Source organism: Benincasa hispida, chromosome 6 (assembly GCF_027475165.1).
Source record: "Benincasa hispida cultivar pf3 chromosome 6, pf3_genome.v1.1, whole genome shotgun sequence".
Lineage (NCBI taxonomy): Eukaryota > Viridiplantae > Streptophyta > Magnoliopsida > Cucurbitales > Cucurbitaceae > Benincasa > Benincasa hispida.
The window spans coordinates 18,853,938-18,867,831 of record NC_143483.1 but is presented as its reverse complement, the minus strand read 5'-3'; the positions used below and the strand labels follow the sequence as shown (position 1 = coordinate 18,867,831).

The window sequence follows — 13,894 nt, the reverse complement described above, 5'->3', positions numbered from 1 at the left end:
GCTGGTTCGCTTTTAATAATGCACTCAGAGGTCGCGCAATTTGAGAAAATTCTTTAACGAACCTTTGGTAGAAGCCAGCATGTCCTAGAAAACTTCTTAGAGCTTTTACATCAATGGTGGTGGAAGTTTAGCTATGACATCTATCTTGGCTTCATCAACTTCCAACCCAGCTTTAGATACTTTGTGGCCCAAAACAATTCCTTCAGTCACCATCAAGTGACATATTTCCTAATTCAGCACAAGATTTGTTTTCTCGCATCGAGCGAGGACGACCTCCAAGTTATCTAAGCATGATTGGAATGAGTCTCCAATGATTGAAAAATCATCCATGAAACCTTCAACGGTCTTTTCCAAGAAGTCAGAGAAAATTGCCATTGTTCACACGAGGTTTCCGGAGAAACGTGTTTCGTAGAGTTAAAACTTCAGTTGATGTTGATGTTGAAGTTGATTTGATGCGACGTGGTTCGATCTCTAGTACTTGATTCTCTGATTCTCTCTCAGTTGGGTGAATGTGCTTGACTTAAAGTAGAAAAGCGTCAAACGTTCTTGAAGTAGAAGTCTTAGAAGCTTGAAGTAGAAGACTTGAAAGCTTGGAGTAGAAGTCTTGGAAGAGTCTTTGTGTCTTCAAGGGTCCTCTGGATGTAGAAAAGAATGCTTTTTTTATAAATGAAGAGAACTTCTCTATTTATAGAGTTCTCAGGCGGGCTCCGTGGGCTTGGTTGATCCATGGGCCTGGCCCCTGGGCTCAATTAGTTAGTTTTGGGCCTGATCTGAAATTTGGGTCCAATTCAACTTGTTTTGTAGTTTGAACTTTAAACCCAAATGATAATATCAAATTGGGCCAATTACGTCATCGAAACTTATCTTCAATTCAATTCAGGACATGTGTCAACTTCTAATGCCCCCTTTCGAGATTTATGCACGCTTACGGGTGGGTGAATCTAACAAAAAAAAAAAAAAAAGAAAAAAATGATGTTGTGATCGGAATTCAAATATATTTGTTCTTGAATTTGACCTCAACTGATGTGTTAGTCAAACTATGAATTCGGTACATAAGTTCAAATTTGGGATAAAATTTGGAATATAACCGAATTTTAACTTGACATTTTATTCGTAATTTGATATCAAAGTTAACCATTTGAATTTTGATAAAATTTGAGATATGGCCAAATCATAATTTGGGACGAATTTGACATCTATCTCACCACCCAATTTGGCTGGCTCGAATTTAGGATAAAATTTGAATTAGAATCTCCTTAAACTTTAGACTGGAATTTGGCATAACATTTGAATTTAATTTCAATTTGAATGGAATATGAATCTGAACCTAAATGGAATAAATTTTGGAGAGCCAGAGTATTGTAAGATAGCCCTACTAGTGAGATTCTCCTCATGAGCGAGATCCTCATGAGCAAGATTCTCCTCACGAGCGAGATTCTCCTCATGAGCGAGATCAAGCTATAAAAGAATTATAATTAATTAGTTTTCACTAATTTTTTTCACTATTAAACTTAATATTAAATTTTCACTTCATAACTATTCAAAACTAATTAATAGATGTTAACATCAATGACGGAAAATAAGTGTTTAATGAAGAGGTTAAAAGTACAAATGAATCTTGAAACCTAGAAACTAAATTGAAACTTTATGGGTAAAATTGTAAATTTTTGAAATATATCAGATGGAGTAAGGATGAGTTGGATCAAGCTCATCTTTATGTCCTTCAAAATGTAAATGATGTGCTTCCTTACGTCGAGTATGTAGATCTTCATCTTATTCTTGTTTTAGGTTACTTGATTATTCAATAATCTACTAATTTTGTCATTTATAATAGGCAACATATGGATATTTTGTCTAAGCTCAATTCTGGTAAAAATAAAAGTAGAAAGTGGCTTCAAGAAGAACACTATCGGTCTTCTCCAAAATGGAAACCTGTAAAGGTAGATTTAACAATTGTTATAAAGTTTATGTTCATTCGACTTCTTTATAACAATTTAACAATTGTTTTCAAGTTTATATGCAGTGCCCTCGTCAATTAGATTTTGTAGGATGCAGGTACTATGTGCAAAAGTATATACACGAAATAGTGCATAATCCTACTACTCCCATTACTAGCTCATACGTAAATTATTTATTTTTTATATAGTGCTAGCTTTAATTTAATAAATACACGTAAACTTATGTTGGGTTTATCTTTTTTCTTTTCCCTTTTGTAGTTCAATACAAAAGATGCATATACGCAAGGAGAGATCGACGTAATTCGGACCCAATGGACAAGTTTTGTTGGCCGATTTGTGTAAAGATGACTAACTTTTTGCCATGGAACGATAAAAACTATATGCTTTGTGCTGGGAAGAGGTAATCGTTGCAGGTTGGATAGATGGGTGAATATTATTTTTTTGACATTGATATTGCTTGAAAACTACACCCGTCCTTTGATATTATCATTCTATTAATTGTTTTTCATTTGGCGTTTGTTTTCAAAATTATTGCTGTAGAATTTATTTTCACATGGAAGTGTTTCCACCAAACTGTAGATGTAGATGAGCTTCACTGCTATGGGTTATTCATTACTTTATATCATAATGTTCCTGGTTTTCTGTATTTAATTCTTGATTTTCCTCAACATTTGTGTGAAAATTTCATCAATTGGATATACTAGAGTAATTATATTGAGACAATAACCTATATTCTTTTCCTTTTTCATGGTTTCTCAGGATACTCTGATTCTAAAACCTCCCAAGAAATCTCCTCTGTTATTGAGAATGGCAGTTTTGATGTTTGCGATGGTCTGTAGAGTTTATATATGCTCAATCTGTGTGAATCAGTTAAATACTCATACCAAGGCCAGATTCCTGAGGGTTCAAATCTCCGTCGACTGTCCAGAGCTAAGTATTATACTAACAGAAGTTCCTCGTGTGCATTATCCAAAACCCAAAACTTTTAGCAGGTAGTTGAAATTTATGCTTCTACTCATGATTTTGAAAGTTTAAGTCGACTAAATACTTGCTTGTGTTCTTCAGGGCCGAATGCTTCAACAATCCAGTAAGATTCTTTGCTATTGTTTTGGTGAAGAGGTAAGGAAGTGGATGGTTTGAGAGTCTTCTGAACAGTCGTGTTAATGTAAGCTCTAATGGAGAGGTGTTTTCTGTTTTGGACCGGCGAAAAAATATTACCACTATCTTACAGACTCTGGATAGGATTTACAATTTGGATTGGCTCAGTAGTGCTTCTAAGAACCATTGTTCTGCAGCGGTTGGCTTCAAGTGGATGCTTAATCAGGTAATTGAATGTCTCAAGCTGAGGAAGTGAATATCTTCCTGAAGTTCTAGGTCGTTGGTCGTTTGAAAGTTTTTGTTTATTCTGACCTTGTTCCTTTGTCATCATGTTAAAACCATTTTTTTATTGGAACCATCACTACTGATGTATTTGTTTCGTTCAAAAAGGGGTTAGTGGTAGCCCCTAACTCTATATTCATGGACATATTTTGATCAATGGAATTTTCATACTTTATTGGGGTGTTGATGCTATTGTGAGCTAAATTTGTTTATTGATGTATGTGTTCTTGAATATTTATTTTTTGGGAATTTTGATAGTTCTGTTGAGAACAAGTGGTTGTGAAATGTTTTTGAGAGTGTGTTTCTTTGAACAGGTTCAAGGTAAATTTTTGGTTTTGTTGATGGGCTCGCCATGCAATTTTTTTTATACTATTTAATATAAAATAATGACGGACATTTCCTGACCCAACACGAGACATATAATGTCGTTTTTAACTTATTTGACCAAAAAAATTTATTCGGCAACGGAATTAAAAGAAAAACAGGCTTTAATGTCGGTTAAGAATTAAAGAAAACAAGCTTCAATATCGGTTAAGAATTAAAGAAAACAAGCTTTAATGTCGGTTTAAAACCGACATTAAAGACCCTTTAATAACACTACCTTTAATGTCGGTTGTCAACCGACATTAAAGCGGGTTTAAAACCGACATTAAAGGTCGAATTTCTTCTAGTGAAGGATGCATGTGAAATAGGATTTTTCTGGAATCCTAATACAGATATCTGTAATTAAGTTTCTAAAAGTATAACTTCCCTTCCTCAAACTGAGATCAGTGAGACATCACACAAGCGGCATCATAAGTTCATAGAATTTTATGACGTTCGAGCAGCAGAGGCTGCTCTAAGGTCATTAAATAGGAGTGATATAGCAGGCAAGCGAATAAGCTTGAACCAAGCAGTCCTGGAGGGGCACGTAGGAAGTATGCTCCTTAGGCCAATCACTTTTGTACACACATATCTGAGCTAGATTTTTTATAGGCTTACACAAGATAATAAATATATGATGATGTGCATTATATCATGATGAAAGCACATCATCATATACTTATTATCGTTTCCATTGATTATTTTAGTAGTCTATATCTTTTGGCATTTGTATGTGTTTTATGTAATGTCATGTTTGCTTATAAACTGACATGTTCTTATCATTCATATAGTTTAATGCAGCAACTAAGTCAAGAGCTGGAACAAGATGACGCTCGAACTTTTCGTCATTAGGTTGGTTCGCCAGTGACCAACTCACCTCCAGGTGATCATCTTGTACAGCTTTTATTGAATCCCGATTATATTTATGAATCTATGATTGCCTACAACATCTCAACCCTTGGACAGAATTTCGTCTCTGCATCATCTATTTTGATTACTCATTAACATTAGAACCACTTCTATGGTAGGTAACTGGTCACATATTGGCAGTCCTGTGGAACATAATTCTTTTAGCAAGACCCCTGGTTTTGGAAGCCTGAGCCCCATAAACAGCAGTCATTTGCAGTGTGAGTATTTCTAAACTTCTGGATTCTAATCACATTTTACTCTGTTTCCATCTTCTTCTCACATTTTGACTTCTATTGATTTCAAACCTTTTTCCTGGAAAATGTGCTCTAGTCAGCAACCTTTACTTCTGTTCAAGTTGCAGTCACTTTGTTATTTAAAAGTATTCTTAAGCATTATATTATACTTATCTTGTGCTTAAAATGTAATGATTTTACAAGCATTGAATGCTTCGTTTCGTATTAAATTTTTACATAAAAAATGCCATAGTATTTTGTCATTTCTCATTTGAGTGCTAGTGTCCTTGAACTTGCCCTTCATTTCATATTCATCTATGGCAACTAACTGGATGTAAGTTATTTTTTAGAATATCCTTTGTGTTCAATCGTTTATATTTTTTGTTTTATTTATTTTTTATTCATAATTGTAATAATAATAAACCTGTTTGTTGTTTGATCGTATTTGATAAACATGATACATTTTCAAGCTCCCACGTTCAAAGCTTCCAAAGGGAAGGAATATCTAGAAAAATACAATCCCAAGTTTCTAATTTTTATATGATTATTTAACATGATTTCATATATAAGTTCCTTATGCGTTAATGGTCTTAGTCAGATTCTCTCTAAATCTTCAAGAACTAACTTTGAAAAAAGGTTGGCTGGTATTCTGTGAGATGGTTAAAGACTTTCTGGTCAACGTGGACACATGTTTGCCCCTGTAAGCCTTGTACAAAATGGTATTTGCGAGTCTTTACTTTTTAGAATCAATCTTCTCTGATGATAGAATCAATCTTCCCTGATGATATGGTTTGGCCTTGAACATCTCTGGTTGGGGAATTTCCATTGCTCAAGTCATTTATGTGATGGTTTGGTGTAGAGATGCTTGACAAGGATTCTCTTGGTTGGCTTTCAAAGATTTGTGGGGATTTGTTAAGCTCTTATTTTCATCTGCTATTATGTTTTGCTTGGAGATTTGGTACATGAGTAGTATCATTATTCTTGCTGGTCATCTTCCAAATGCTGTCATTTCTGTTGATTCACTTTCCATTTAGTATGTCCTTGGGTGTTCTTTATCAATGGATTTTTGTTCTTTTGTTCTTGCTTTTTCATGGATTTGAAGTTTCTTTGGCTTGTTTCTTTGCTGTTTTTTGTTTTTGTTTCAGCATGAACTTGGATGGATGGGAAAATATCATTTTCATTGGAATCAATGTCTCCATGATGTAATGAAATTTTACATCTTTTGATCTTTTATATTTTCTTCTGTACATCTCGAAATCGATGAGAACTCATACATGATTCTAGTCTGAAATGAAATGTTGTTTGGCCAAAGTATTTCTCCATATAGAAAGCTCTAATCTTTCATAGTATTCACCTATCAAAATCTCAGAGAGGATTCATTTTAGGCAGAGTGTAACAATGAGCAAGCACAAACATGAATTGTTAGTTCATTTTTTAATCTTTTAGTTTCATTTCTTATACTGCACATATGTGTTTTCTGTTTTCTGTTTCCAGTGTAAGAGTCTCCAACGAACTCGGAAAGGCACGGCCTCGAGTTGTGAAACTCATAGTAGATAAAGCTTTGGCTAATGAAACTTACACGGAAGATTCTGTTTCCCTTGTAAAATCATATTCTTTGTATTATTTGTAATTTGTGTTTTCAAGGCCTGAATTATTGTACGCCTTTTAAATTATAATTCTATAGTAGAATTTGCAGATTAAATGTAATAGATTTATAATCCATACATGAATAATATGTCATAGCTATAGCATTCGATGATGATGTGTCATGTTATACTTTTTTACCAAAAAAAAAAATGAATTTGGCAAGGGAACTTTAAAAAACGGACAATAATTTATAAAATGGACAGATTCTGGCTTCAATGTCGGTTAATTTCTTTTTTTTTTTTTAAAAAAAAAAGGCTTCAATGTCAGTTGCAACCGACATTGAAGGCTGTGTCATTGAAGCTCTTTAATGTCGGTTTAAAACCGACATTAAAGGGCTTTAATAACACTATCTTTAATGTCGGTTGCCCTTTAATGTCGGTTTAAAATCGACATTAAAACCCAAATTTCTTCTAGTGAAAGGGAGGTATACACCTCAACAAGATGGTATTGCTGATAGGTTAAATAGGACCATAATGGAAAGAGTTGCTCTCTGATGCTAACCTAGGAAAAAAATTATTGGGTAGAAGCTACAACCTATATAGTGTATACCTTGAAAAGGTGCACTCACATATCCTTAGAGTTGCTTACCCCTGAGGATAAAGAGAACTAATCATCCTCCTAGCCTTGATAACCTCAAATTCTCTAGATTACGTATTGCACAGCACTTTAAACTTTCCTCAGCTAACTCTCCTAAAGATTCGTACCAAGAACATCAGAAACAGACGACTGTCATACCCTGTAGTCAAGCAGTCAGAAGCGTAATGTATTTAATGATTTCTACCAGACCTGATCTCTCATATTCATTAGCTTAGTTAGTATATATATGTTTAATCCTAGTAAGAGACAATGGGAGACTACTAAATGGGTCCTAAGGCTTTTGGTTTGGTCTAAAAACTCAAGATTAGTCTACCAAAGATCAACTGAACCAACTTTAGAGCTTTAGGGATCTGTGGATGCTGACTTTGCTAGTGATTTGGACAAAATGAGGTCCTTAAAACCTATGTTGTAGTGCTGGTGATTTGGAAAAATGAGGTCCTTAAGACTTCGCTGCTTAACATGTGGTTGCCATGAATCTTCCCTCACCTGAGAAGGCGGTGGTTGCTCAGGTTTCCTAAGAGAAAGAGATGATGACCTCACAAGTTGTAGTGCTGGCCTCGTGATTGAGATAATCTAGGGTTTCTAATTCCCTAATTTTCTTCCTTTTTTATATATTCAAAACTCCAAACATTAGGTCTTCTTTGGTAATTATTTTATTTTTTATTTTTTATTTTTGAAAATTAAACTTATTTCCTTCCCCTTTTTTACCATAATTTAAATATTTGTTTGGTACAATTGTTGAATTCTTAACCAAATTCTAAAAACAAAAACCAAATGATTATAAAGGGCATAACAAAATATATATGATAAGGATTTTTGTTTTACTAACTTTGGGGATGATAAAATCTAAGTGCAAATAAAAGTGATTCACAATCAGTTGGAGTTCAATATTTATTTAAAATTTGTTGAACTGAGTATAGTTAGGGGTTGATTGGCTAACTTCTTTCTCCAATTGGATGTTTGAATATCTTATTCTCCACTTATCATACTACATTCATTGTAATTATAATTTTAAAAACACTAAACCATATTAAATTGTAAATTTTGTCCCTATAGTTTTGAAGAAAGATAGAATTTAATCTTTATGACTTTAAAAATTAGAATTAAGAACTCGTGAATTTATAAATCCTAATAAATTTGATAAAAGTTATCATAAATAGTAAATAAAATCTATTTATGTGGATTTTATCAAATTATAGAATTTAAATTGTAATTTATTTGAAATTATAGAAACTAAATTTGCAATTTAAGTAACCCTAAAACAATTCAAACTAGAAACACGCCACCACAATTGAAGTAGAAAATAGCATGGCTAAGAATTCTTTTTAGAAAAACAAAAACTTTATAGTTGTAGTACAAAAGTATAAGTCAATAAATTGCACGTTGTTTTATGATATTATCCATGAAAATTTTGTAGTTAAGCGTAGAAGAGGAATTCTTACCATTTGAAAAGAGTTAGGTTGATCTTGAATTGACACAATCAAAGCAAATAGGATAGACCCCTTTCCACCTAGTTTTACTCATTCAAACGTTTAGAATTTAGAGAAACAAAACAAAAACTAGGGTTTCCACAGAACCCTTTGTAATGGATGAAATGAGTATATAGAACCAAAAGTATCTTCTAGAGTTCCCCCAAACACTTCAATTGGAGGCTGAATAACAATGCTTTGTTTCCTCCTAAATGCTTGGATTTTGGTTTTTCCTATTGAAATTAATTCAAAGTGAAAGTGTGTTGTATTTATATAGACAGGCAAGGGAAGGAAAAGAGTGTGTGAATTAAGACTCAACTATGGGATACATACATTATAATACATAGTGTCAAAGACAAATCTCCATGGAACCACCACCACTTGCCTCATGATAGTAAACTTTATTTCTGATGCCCTTTGTTTTACCTTTTCTTTTCTTTTTCATGGAAATCGAAACAAAACCCCGTTCCTTGGAATCGCTGTTTTCATCTCTTCTTTTTCATGGTAACTAAAGTAAACTCCAATCTCCACATATATGAGAAAAGATTGATATAGAGATTGTAATTTTGAGCATTATCACCTATCAGATTAAGTACACATGTGTAACTTCCAGGTTTAGGACAAGTACGTGAATAATCCTAGATTACATCTAAATACTACAATAAATTTGGGCTTTAATGTCAGTTGAAAAAGTTAAAAACCGATGTACAATGTCAGTTTTTTTTTTTAAAAAAAATGGAACTTTAATGTCGGTTTTAAACCGACATTGTAGGTGGACCTAAAATATCGGTTTCAAACTGACCTAAAATATCGGTTTCAAACTGACATTAAAGACCCTCCCCCACTTTCATTTCCGCTACCAAGTTTTGTTTCCCACCTTACCTGCTCAACAATTAAAAAAAATGAAAAGTTAAGTTTTTAGTAAAACCCTAGCTTCCACATTATTGATTAGCTCTCCCTCTCCTCTGTCTCTTCCCCTCTCAATTCCACGATAGACTAGCAACCGACAACGACGATGCTCTTCTCCCCCTTCTCATACCTATTAATCATAGTCTTCACAACATTTCTGTCTACGGAAGCCTCTTAATCGTTTACATCGTTTGTGTTCTTCTGAAGCGCATTCCTAAATCAACGTGAGATTATTGAATTTGGGGTACCCATCTCTCAGTTTTTATGATTATAAGGATGAATGCGAGCTGCTGTATCTTTTTTTTTTTTTTCTCTTTTTTTTTTTCTTTGCGATTTATGCTGATTAGAATCTCTAACTCGAGATTTCATCTATTCAAAGAACATGAGCCAGTTCAAAGGTTGTTAGTTTAGTTCAATTCATTTGAAATGAGTTCAAAAGTCACTGTAATTTGCATTCACGATTTGATTCTGAAAAATCCATCGGGAAGTTGTGAAAATTTTAGGCAGGAGAGAGTAGTATAGTTCCCTGGTTTTGTGTTAAATCTGTAATACTGTTGTTGTATAAATCAAGATCTCTTGGTGGTTTGGTAACTATGTTTTTAAACTTTTATAAACGATTTTATTTTGAAACTTGAAGTTAAATGAAAAACTACACCTCTGTACTAGAAAAATATACAATTTCAACCTTTGCAACACCCATCCAAGTAAGGTTTACCTTTGTTTTTTTTAGGGCTTAGTAATTGGATCTATATTTTTCTTATGGGTTGTCTTCCATTTATTCAACTATTGAGCTTTCTTGTTTTGCAGGTGCAACAAAGAAGTAAAGATTTGGTATTGCACTCTCTTTATGCTTTTTCTTGGAGAATTCTAGATCCAACACATTATGTATTTGAGCTTTGTGGTTTTTTTTCGTTCTTTAGATCTCAAATGGTGACATTTTTTTTCATTATATGTCAATCTCTAGTTTTGATCTTTGAAAAAACTATGACTTGTGAAAGGTTGTTGGATGTAGGTTTGGATTAATTCGAACCCTCCAAAGTAGACAACCAGCTCTCTCGAACCTTAAACTTTCGAGCTATATGTATTAATATCAATGTAACTTGCTGATATGTTACGTAGTTAAACAATTTATCATTTTCTTTGTTGTGAATTTGTTAATATTTTTTTATTGAAAGCTAAGTTGTATACATACAAGTAATTAAAAGAGATAGTATTGCTTGGCCTGTTTGCAAGCAATATATATATATATATATATATATATATATGTTTATTTATTTATTTTATTGATAAAACGATGACAGAGATCCTTAAAACATACATTAAAGACAACTGATATTGAAGATAATGTTCAATGTCAGTTGAAAATCGATATTGAAAGTAGTAGTTAATGTCAATTGACAACTAACATAGAAAATAAATGACACTAAAATCTTGGTAATTTACAATGTCGGCTTAAAACAGATATTAAAGAACACCAACATTAAAGACTTTTTATAACACGATCTTTGATGTCGGTTGTCAACCAACATTGTACCCCTATAATGTTAGTTTTAAACTGACATTCAAGCCCAATTTTATAGTAGTAGAATGATAGAGATCCTGATGATGCGAAAGCATGTTTAAGATAAACTTTAAAGAATTGGTAAAACTCAATTGAAAAAACTGATCTATGGAACACAATTTTGAGCATTATCACTTTGACCTCATTAGGTGCTTAAATAACCAATTTAAGTTTAAAATTATGATATAGAGTTATAATAATAGATTTATATAGAGGCAATGACTTAAAAAGTTTTCCTTTTAAGATTAGGATGAGATGGATCTTTCCTTATCCTTTTTAAGTTAGGATTTGATTTGATTAGATCACATCGAGTTATTTGATCCCAAATCCAGGTTATCTTGGATTTATCTTTTCTGGTCTTTTTCTTAATTTTGGACTTATTTCTTCAAGTCCAAATTCGCCCATGACAAATAAAACACGTGTTTTACGTACATGTATGAAGATCATACATGAAATAAATAGAGTACATGCACGTATAAGAACTATAGTAAAAAAAACCTAATCTTTATCCATCTTTCGTATTTTATGTATATAAGAAGGGGCAGATTCACTTAAGGAAGAGAGGTTCGGGCATCCTCAATTTGTATCTAATCATTCATAAAAAAAGATAATCCATATTTCAAAGTTTTCACTGGCCTTAATTAGTGATTTGGTCCCATTCACGTCCCTTAAGACCTATGTTTGAGCTTAAACTCGTGTAATTCTATTGTGTTTTTGTTGTATTGTGCAATGTTGATTAGAATGGTTAATTGATTCCGCTATTATATTCCTTAAGTTACCCAAGTTATCTCCTATCAAACACAAGTGTATGCCTGATCGGAGTGTCTTGACAAGTACCAGAGTCGAGCACATGGACTTTAATGTAATTAATTTTTGTAGGTCGTAATGGTTTTTACATAATAGAATTTAATCAATTTGATTGATGATGGTTTGTGCAAATAAACTGAGACAATATTTTAACACAATAAAAAAAGAAGGTGAAAATGAATTGAGAGAATGATGGTGAAAGATACATTGAGAGTGTGATTGATTCTGCGTTGAATTTGGAGAATGAAATGCGTTGAAGGTGAAGATGCAACACAAATAGATACAACTTGCAGTGAGTGTAAGAATTAATGAATAAAGTAGGGTTAAGAAGATCTACCAACATTCACCTGAGTTAAGTATATGGATCCGTCATGTCTTGAATTTATTAAAATGAAGTGATCACTTCTCAGTGTCTTATGTCACATAAACTTTATCTATAAGATACATGCTTAAGCTGAAAATCGACAAAAAGTTAACTTTATCTCTAATGGCACTTCTTTCCTTGCTTACGATTTCTATAGCCTCTAGCTCTCTCGAGTAGTTAGCTATTTCTACTTAATCCAATTGATCGGATGGATTCAATCAATAGATTAAACAGTCATTAAACAAGATGAATTTGAACTTATGCAAAATTTGTGAGAATGTTAGTTTAATCTTCCCAATCTATTTAGAATTTAGCAACTCATGATGGAGAAAAATAAATACATAGATGAATGATACATGGTGTAAATCATGGTTTATATTAAGAATAACTATATTACAATGTCATTATCTCAATAAAACTCAAGAGAACAAAGGAAAAGATGCTTGAAAATGTAAGAATCTCAAGCCGTCAATCAGAACCTCTTGCTTCCTTTGGCATTTGTGACTGGCTGCTAAACTTGTGCTATGAAATGGATGATGGCTCTTTCCCTTGATCGAAGGTGAAGACTGAGCTTTTCACTCACAAATCTTCGAGAAGAGGTTGAATATGATGGAGTTTGTGAAGAATGAGCAAAGTATTTACCGGACGAGAATCTGTTAAGGAAAATTTGGAACCTCTTTAGTGTTTGTGTTGTGCTTCCACAATTGAGTTTATGAACTATAAAAGCCCAATGATGAATTTTAGGCCCTGTTTACTGATCCAAATTGGGAACCCAAGTTAATTTGCCCCAAATTAAATTGGTTTGATAGAAAACATGGGCCTCCTTTGTCCACGATCTTCCAGCTGATGTGCACCGCGTGGAATATCCCACTATCTTTTGCCTGATGGAAGTGAAATTCTTGATTCTGATGGGATTTTCAGAACAATTAATTTCTTTCTCTCTCATTCTCTCTATCGTTTTGCAGAAATTTTTCTAACCCTTTTCTTTCTTTCTGATTTTTTTGAGCAATTGTTGTGTGAATGAGGACGATGAAGAACATGCAGTCTTGTAGAAGAAAAGAGAAGGAAGAGATCTACACGATGATATATGTGGTTTGGAAAATGATGCCTACATCCACGGGAAGGAGAGGAGATTTTATTCAAGAGCTAAATCGCACCTTTTTCTTTTACATATTTTAAGATTTCTTATAAGCTTTGTATTCTTTTCTACAAAATTGTAAATGATGATTATTTATACATTTTTCTTATACAAGTAGTTACAATAACAAACTGTAAAAGAAAAAGAAATATGAACGACTGTTGAATATATGGTTAAATGTTTGAGCTTACTTTACTTCAAATCTCCACCTTAAGTTCAACATGTAAGCTCTTCTCCTTCCACATTTGACATGTCTTCACCCTTTTTTAGGAAGCTAGAAGCCGATTTGACCATGACAGTTTGCTAGCTTGAGCTTCGACACTGGTTTGGTAAGCATATCAGCAGCATTCTCGCTGGTAAGAACTTTTAACACTTCAACTTCACCTTTTTCTATTCTGTCTCTTACAAAGTGATATTTAATATCTATGTGTTTGGTCCTTGAATGGTATTGAGGGTTTTTTGAAAGATGAATGGCACTTTGGTTATCACAATAGATCTTTACTATTGTTTGATTAATACCAAAGTCTTTCATCCACCCCTTTAACCACAATGCTTCTTT

At 33.2% G+C, this 13,894-nt stretch overlaps 1 pseudogene; it reads left to right on the top strand.

The window, feature by feature from the left end:
* Positions 1 to 2,705: 2,705 nt before the first annotated feature.
* On the top strand, positions 2,706 to 4,801 carry LOC150035490 (uncharacterized; annotated as a pseudogene).
* Positions 4,802 to 13,894: the final 9,093 nt, after the last annotated feature.